Below are 6,835 nucleotides of genomic sequence, written 5' to 3'. Positions count from 1 at the left end.
AAGAAAATATCTAATTTAAAAGAAAAGAAAAGAAAAGAAAAGAAGAGAAAAGAAAAGAAAAATAAAAAGAGAGCATGCTGCTTATCCAGAGTTTGAGTTCCATTATCTACAAATGCCTTGAACTCCAGCTCCAGAGGACCTGATGCCCTCTTCTGGCCTCTGAGGGCACTGCACTCATGCACACAAACAGATGACACATATGCATATGATTAAAAATAAATTAAATCTTATAAAAAAGCAAAATGTACTACATATCAAACTGGATGTTAATCACCCCCAAAGAGTAAACTCCTGCCATGTAGACACAGATGGATAGGCCTAGAGATTATATTAAGTGAAATGGTCCAGGCACAGATAGACAAACATTGTAGCTGTCACTCACATGTGGAATTCCTGGTGTTGGACTCATAGAAATGGTAGGACAGCGTGGCAGACACTGGTGGCTGAGCAGGCTGAGTCGGTGGAAAATGGGAAGGACTTGAGTAATGAGTACTTTCAGTTCACAGAGGAATACGTCCTGGTGTTCTTTTTCCTAGCATGGAGATTATAGATAAGACTAATGTAGCATATATTTAAAAAATAGTGAAAATAGATCATTTAAGTGGTGTGTGTGTGTGTGTGTGTGTGTGTGTGTGTTGGGAGGGTAGTTATTTGCACATGGTTACAAGCGTCATGGAGAGCTGAAGGCATTAGATCTCCTGGAGTTACAGGAGGTTGTGACCTGTCCAATGTGGGTGCTGGGACCCAATCTTTGGTCTTCTGCACGAGCTACGTGTGTTCTTAACCTTAAGCCGTCCTCTGACTTCCACAGGCATGCCATGCCATGCACATGCACACATAAATATATAATGTCAAAAAAAAACATAAATAAAACAATAAGGCTTTAAGTGAGGGAGGCTGTCTCAGTCAGGGTTTCTATTCCTGCACACACATCACGACAAAGAAGCGAGCTGGGGAGGAAAGGGTTAATTCAGCTTACACTTACACACTGCTGTTCATCATCAAAGGAAGTCAGGACTGGAACTCAAGCAGGTCAGGAAGCAGGAGTTGATGCAGAGGCCATTGAGGGATGTTCCTTACTGGCTTGCTTAGCTTGCTTGCTTATAGAACCCAAGACTACCAGCCCAGGGATGGCTCCATTTACAATGGGCCACCCCCTACCATCATTAATTGAGAAAATGCCTTACAGCTGGATCTTATGGAGGCACTTCCTCACCTGTAGCTCCTTCCTCTGTGATAACTCTAGCTTGTGTCAAGTTGACACACAAAACCAGCCAGTACAGAGGCCCAGTGCTGAATTATTCCATGGAACACATCTCTCTGGGTTTTCCTTCCTTCTCCTGTCTGAGAGTTTCATTCTCAGCTTACATGGATCCCAGTTATACATGGATCTCAGTCATACATGGATCTCAATCACACATGGATCTCAGTCATACATGGATCTCAGTCATACATGGGTCTCAGTCATACATGGATCTCAGGCTTAAACCCTCACAGTTTGCCTTCAGGTGCTGTCGAGATTTTTATTTACTCATAACCATGGTATACTTAAGAATGAGAGCACAGATACTCATGAAATTAATTGGAGCCCAGCCCCTTAGCATTTCTTCTTTTTCTTTTGAAGCCACAGTCTGTGATAGCTGGACACTAAAGTGCTCAGTAACACTGCTTTCCACACTACTTTATTTAAGGCAATTTTCCCTCCAAATTTCAGAGTTCCATTCTGAAGACTTTTTGAAAGAGAATAAGAGGCAACTGGCACAGCCCACCGTCCTGCCTAGGTATTTACAAACAAATAGTCTAATGTCCCAAAGGACGCGTCTTTGTTACATTGTAGCCAGTGGTATGATGATCAGTCTTGGTTGTTAAATTGACTGAATCTGGCATCGACCAAAGGGCAAGTCTTATTAAAGTCACATTATTTTAAGTTAGATCACACACACACACACACACACACACACACACACACACAACTGTGAGTGATACCTTCTGGTGACAGCCCCATTGAAATAGGATTTGAAAAAAGCGCTTTCCTTTTTGCCAGCTGGCATCGTCTGTCTGTCCAGACACCCTTAGGGGAGATCTTGGAAGCAAGGCGTTTGTCCCAGACCCCACTTTCTGGTTTGTTGTCTGATGTCTTGAAGGGAAACACAGGCTTCCGACTTCCCATTCTGGACTCGGCCTTGCCTTCTCTAGCCGGGCTTATTGGCAGTGCCCAGACAGCCCTGGCAGAGAGGCAGAACATAGTATCACATAATCCCAGCTGAGAAGCTGGGGCCTTGCAGCTTGCTAGCCAACTAGCCTAGCCTGCTTGGCAAGTTCGAGACCAGTAAGGGACCTTACCTCAAAAACCAAAACGAACAAAAAGATAGATGGTAGGTAAGCAGATACACCCCAGGTTATTTACACACACATACTCACATGCACACACATAGACACAATATGCACACACATGCACACACAACGCACATGCATTACGTGACTGAAACTATCAGTAATGCCGGGGTTGAGAAATGCACATGCAAATGCAGAGAAGAAATTGGCAGGCGATCGTAATGGAAGCAGGATCTAGTGAATATGATGTTCCAGGGAGAGACGAAGGCGGTTCATCCTGGCTCTTAGGTTTCCAATTAGGTGACCAGACTTGGACCGTAAGAGGAGGAACAGTTGTTGCAGGAAAGACAACACATTTATTATGCGTGCTCCAGTTTCAATACTTGTGGAACATGAAAGTAGAGAGGAGAGAGATGGACACAGACCGGGGACGTCTGGAGATCTTTGCTGGAGGGGGGAGATTTGTGGACTGGCTCTAAATCTGGTGAAAGGCGAAGAGTCCATCATTTCCCTTTATGATAGTTAACAATGCTTGTGCAATATCTCTCTACACGCCTCACCTCCTACACGGCTAGGGACATACAGCTAGGCTTGGCTAATATGATGTCCGTATCTGTGGCCCCTCTTCCCTGCTTTCACGCTGTGAAGTCATATGACCATGGGATTCAGAGGTGATCTTGTGGGGTCAGGGAGGAAGAGAGTTGCTGAGATTCCATTGAACATTTTGCGATGGCGAAGGCAACACATTCTTCTTTGTCTCTGAGTGGGACCCCTGAGAACCTCCTCACACCCCCGCACCCCCATCTCCCCCCTTCCCCTGCTTCTTCTCATAGTACTGCCGCTGCTCCAGTCTTGTTTGTGCAGCCATTTTTAGGAGACCGTTTCACAGCACACGTCCTTGTATTCTGACTTGCGCTCTTTCTGCCTCCCTTTCTGAAACGTTTCCAGAGCCACAGATGCAGGAGCTCTGATGCAGATGTAGACCTTGGAGCTGGGCTCCCCATGATCTGCTGTTGGTCACTGCGTTGCGGTTGCATACAATTGTGGTTCTCTGCGATGGTCTCCTTTTGCTATAGAGAAGATTCTTCGGTGAGGGGTGGTGAAACGACAATTAGCCTCTTTGAGGGATGAACGCTTTATAGGATATCCAAGGCCGAGTGCCAGCCTTGAAGCCATAGAAACACAAAAAGCAGATTCTACTGGCATATAATATATACATGCAAATATATATGTAAAAAACAGAATAAAAAAAGAGTCTATTAACAGGAGAGTGAGAGGGGCCCCAGGGAGGGGAACTGAGAGAATGGGGGAGTCATCTAATTTTATTTCAATCAAAAACACTAAAATAAATAGCAAAGCACCTTGAGTTGGGTGTTTAGATTTCAGGATGTGATGCAGTTGCTGACTTTTATTTTTCTGGGTAAAGTAACATGTTTCTGTGTCAATTATTTCATTTTTATGATTTTACCATCCCTTTACGTTAGTATTGATATATAGAAGACAGGCGTCCTTGCAAGAAATGAACCCACTCCTTCACAAGGCTGAGTGGTCCTGTAGAGGCATAGAGCTGGTCACACAAATGTACTGTTACCCACCTCAGAGGACGAGGAGCCCCCGAGAGGCTAGCACAGCCTCTGTCCAGATCACTAAATGACTTGCTTTTTTTTTTTTTTTGTTAAAGCCTCTTTCCTCATATATTACATCTGACGGAAGTTTTCCCTCCCTCCCCCTCCCAGTCCCACCTCCCTACCTCTCTCCTCTCCCTAGATCCACTCCTCCTCCATTTCCCTTGAGAAAAGGCCAGGCCTCCCAGGGACATCAACCAAACATGGTATATCAAGTTTCAACAAAACTAGGCACCTCCCCTTAAATTAAGGCTGAATGAGGCAACTCAGTTGGAGAAAGGGTTCCAAAGAGTCAGAGGCGGCTCCAATCCCCATTGTTAGGTGACCCGCAAGAACACCAAGCTACGCAACCATAATACATATGCAGAGGTCCTAGATCAGACCCATACAGGTAGGCTCCCGGATGGGTCGTTCAGTTGCTGGCTTTTTTTATCCTCAGGGATAAACCTTGAGGTGGATGGAGGCTCTAATCCCAAGTAACTGGCAGAAATTGCATCTCATCTTTTCTAGGTGAGCTCATTCATATTAATGCTTGCTCATATACTTTCCTAGAAACTGTGAATGCCTGGGTATGAGCGCGTGATAGGAAGGAAGCCTGCAGATGTCTCCTTCGGACATGTGCTGATCTGTAGGCTTTAGGACTTAGGGACTGCTCCTGCTGAGGTGTGATAATATATATATGTGGGGATTACATGACTGTATGGCCCCTTGGGACCTGCTAATTCCCCAAGTCTCATCACAATCCCTTCTTCTGGGGGCTCAGGGATTCCCTGTTGAGCTATCTATTGTATCCCTCTCACTTCTCACAGCTCCATCTACTCTTACGTCACAGAGGAATGCCACGGACCTTGGCGCCATCTCTCCCCCATAGACTGAGGGCATGGGAGCAAGGAGCTCTGCTTCCCTTGCCAGTCACTTCCTTCCTAACCGCATGCTTTATAAGCAGCTTCCTGAGGGCTCCGTAGGGAGGAGCTGGAACAGCCCCCCCCCCCCAAACCGGAAGGATTCACTCCTGAGGGATCTGTCACCCCGCGCTCCCCAACCCTTTGGATTTACTCCTGAACGGGTTAATTTTTTTTTTCCCTAAAGCTGAGAGCTTGATAACTTGTTTCTTCCTTTCTTGTTTTTCACACTAGGTTGGGATTACAGGGTTAGATAAAATTCAGGAGAACACGGGCCAGTTTGGGTGCGGGTAAGAGCGCACCCTACTGTCGTATTTTCACGGGGACGGGGGGGGGGGTCTGTCTAAGGGTGTGGCTAGGAGTTATATTCTTCAGACTTGGGAGAGAATCGGGCAGCAGGCTTGTTCAAATAGACTGTGGGCTTCGTGCCAGAATTTCTATTTGTAGGTCTGAGACAGGAACTAGTAATTTGCATTTAGGGTTTCCAAGTTTAGCAAAGAAAAAGAAAGGGTGCCCATTTAAATTTGAACTTCAGGTAAATAATATTGTTCTCAATATTATTAGCCTCAAATATTGTATGACATTGTCTTACAATGTCATAAATGCTATGGTTCGATGGAACGCCATGACCAAAAAGCAAGTTGGAGAGAAAAGAGTTTATTATGTAGCTTACACTTTCAGATTGTAGTCCATCATTGAAGGAAGTCAGGATAGGAACTCAAACAGGACAGGAATCTGGAGGCAGGAGCTGATGCAGACAGAGGCCATGGCAGAGTGCTGGTTACAGCTTGTTCCCCAAGGCCTGCTCAACCTATTTCCTTATAGAACCTAGAACCTCCAGTCCAGGAATGGCCCCACCCACAATGGGCTGTCCCCCCACCCCCATCAATCACTAATAAGAAAATGCCTTACAGCTTTATCTGCAGACCTGTCTTATAAAGGCATTTTCTTAATTGAGAGTCCCTCCATTCAGATGACTTTAGCTGTGTCAAACTGACATAAAAGCAGCCAGCACAGACACTGTTGTCCTAAGGTTTGAAACCACATGACTATTTGCTTACCTGAAGGTCAGATAACCCGAGTGTTCTACGATGTGTCTGCTAACTCTATGTGAATTTTCAGTAAGTTCCCTGGTGCTGGGGATGCTGCTGCGTAAGGAGTATTTGAGCAACAGGCCCAGACTTTCCTGAGTGTAGACGTCCAGGGACAGCAACACTGAAGCAGCCAAGGAGGCAGAGAAGGGGTGGAGCAAAGCAGCAGAGCTTACAGTGGTTTCTCAGAAGCCACGGGAAGACATGTTCTCACGAACATGGATTTGTTCCCAGAGATGGGTGCACAGACTGTAAGGATTTGGCAAAGAAGAGGGTGGGTACTGTCACAGGACAGCATGTATATGTGATCATGAGGGTGGACATTGTCATAGGAGAGCATGTATGTGTAATCATGAGGGTAGGTACTGTCATAGGACAGCGTGCATATGCGATCATGAGGATGGGCACTGTCATAGGACAGTGTGCATATGTGATCATGAGGGTGGGCACTGTCATAGGACAGCGTGCATATGTGATCATGAGGATGGGCACTGTCATAGGACAGCGTGCATATGTGATCATGAGGGTAGGTACTGTCATAGGACAGCGTGCATATGTGATCATGAGGGTGGGCATTGTATAGGACAACATGCATATGTGTTCAGGAGGGTGAGCACTGTCATATTTTAGAGGCTCTTTGTGAAGAGCTATAGAGAATATACTTACATACCATAGCAGAAAGCAGTTGGTCAGGAGAGAATTAAATACTAGAGTATTTTGGGTTTGAGAGATAGCTCAGAGGTTAAGCGCACAAATTATTCCTCCAGAGGTCCTAAGTTCAATTCCTAGAAACCACATGGTGGCTCACAACCATCTGTAATGGGATCTGATGCCCTCTTCTGGCATATAGATGTACATACAGACAGAATATATATATATATAT

The 6,835-nt window shown here is 45.5% G+C and overlaps 1 long non-coding RNA gene across 2 annotated transcripts in view; it reads left to right on the top strand.

Annotated features, from left to right (window-relative positions):
• The first annotated feature begins 4,297 nt into the window (after positions 1–4,297).
• LOC116084505 overlaps positions 4,298–6,835 on the top strand; it is a 16,691-nt gene continuing 14,153 nt past the window's right edge. The window contains exon 1 of one of the 2 annotated variants that reach the window (XR_004116141.1): positions 4,298–4,469. This is a non-coding gene — a long non-coding RNA (uncharacterized LOC116084505). The remainder of the gene's footprint in view (positions 4,470–6,835) is intronic. The other variant, XR_004116140.1, reaches the window with a different exon arrangement.

The sequence above is a fragment of the Mastomys coucha genome, unplaced genomic scaffold (genome assembly GCF_008632895.1).
Source record: "Mastomys coucha isolate ucsf_1 unplaced genomic scaffold, UCSF_Mcou_1 pScaffold9, whole genome shotgun sequence".
NCBI lineage: Eukaryota > Metazoa > Chordata > Mammalia > Rodentia > Muridae > Mastomys > Mastomys coucha.
The sequence above is the reverse complement of the archived record's forward strand: the minus strand, read 5'-3'. Positions and strand labels throughout refer to the sequence as shown.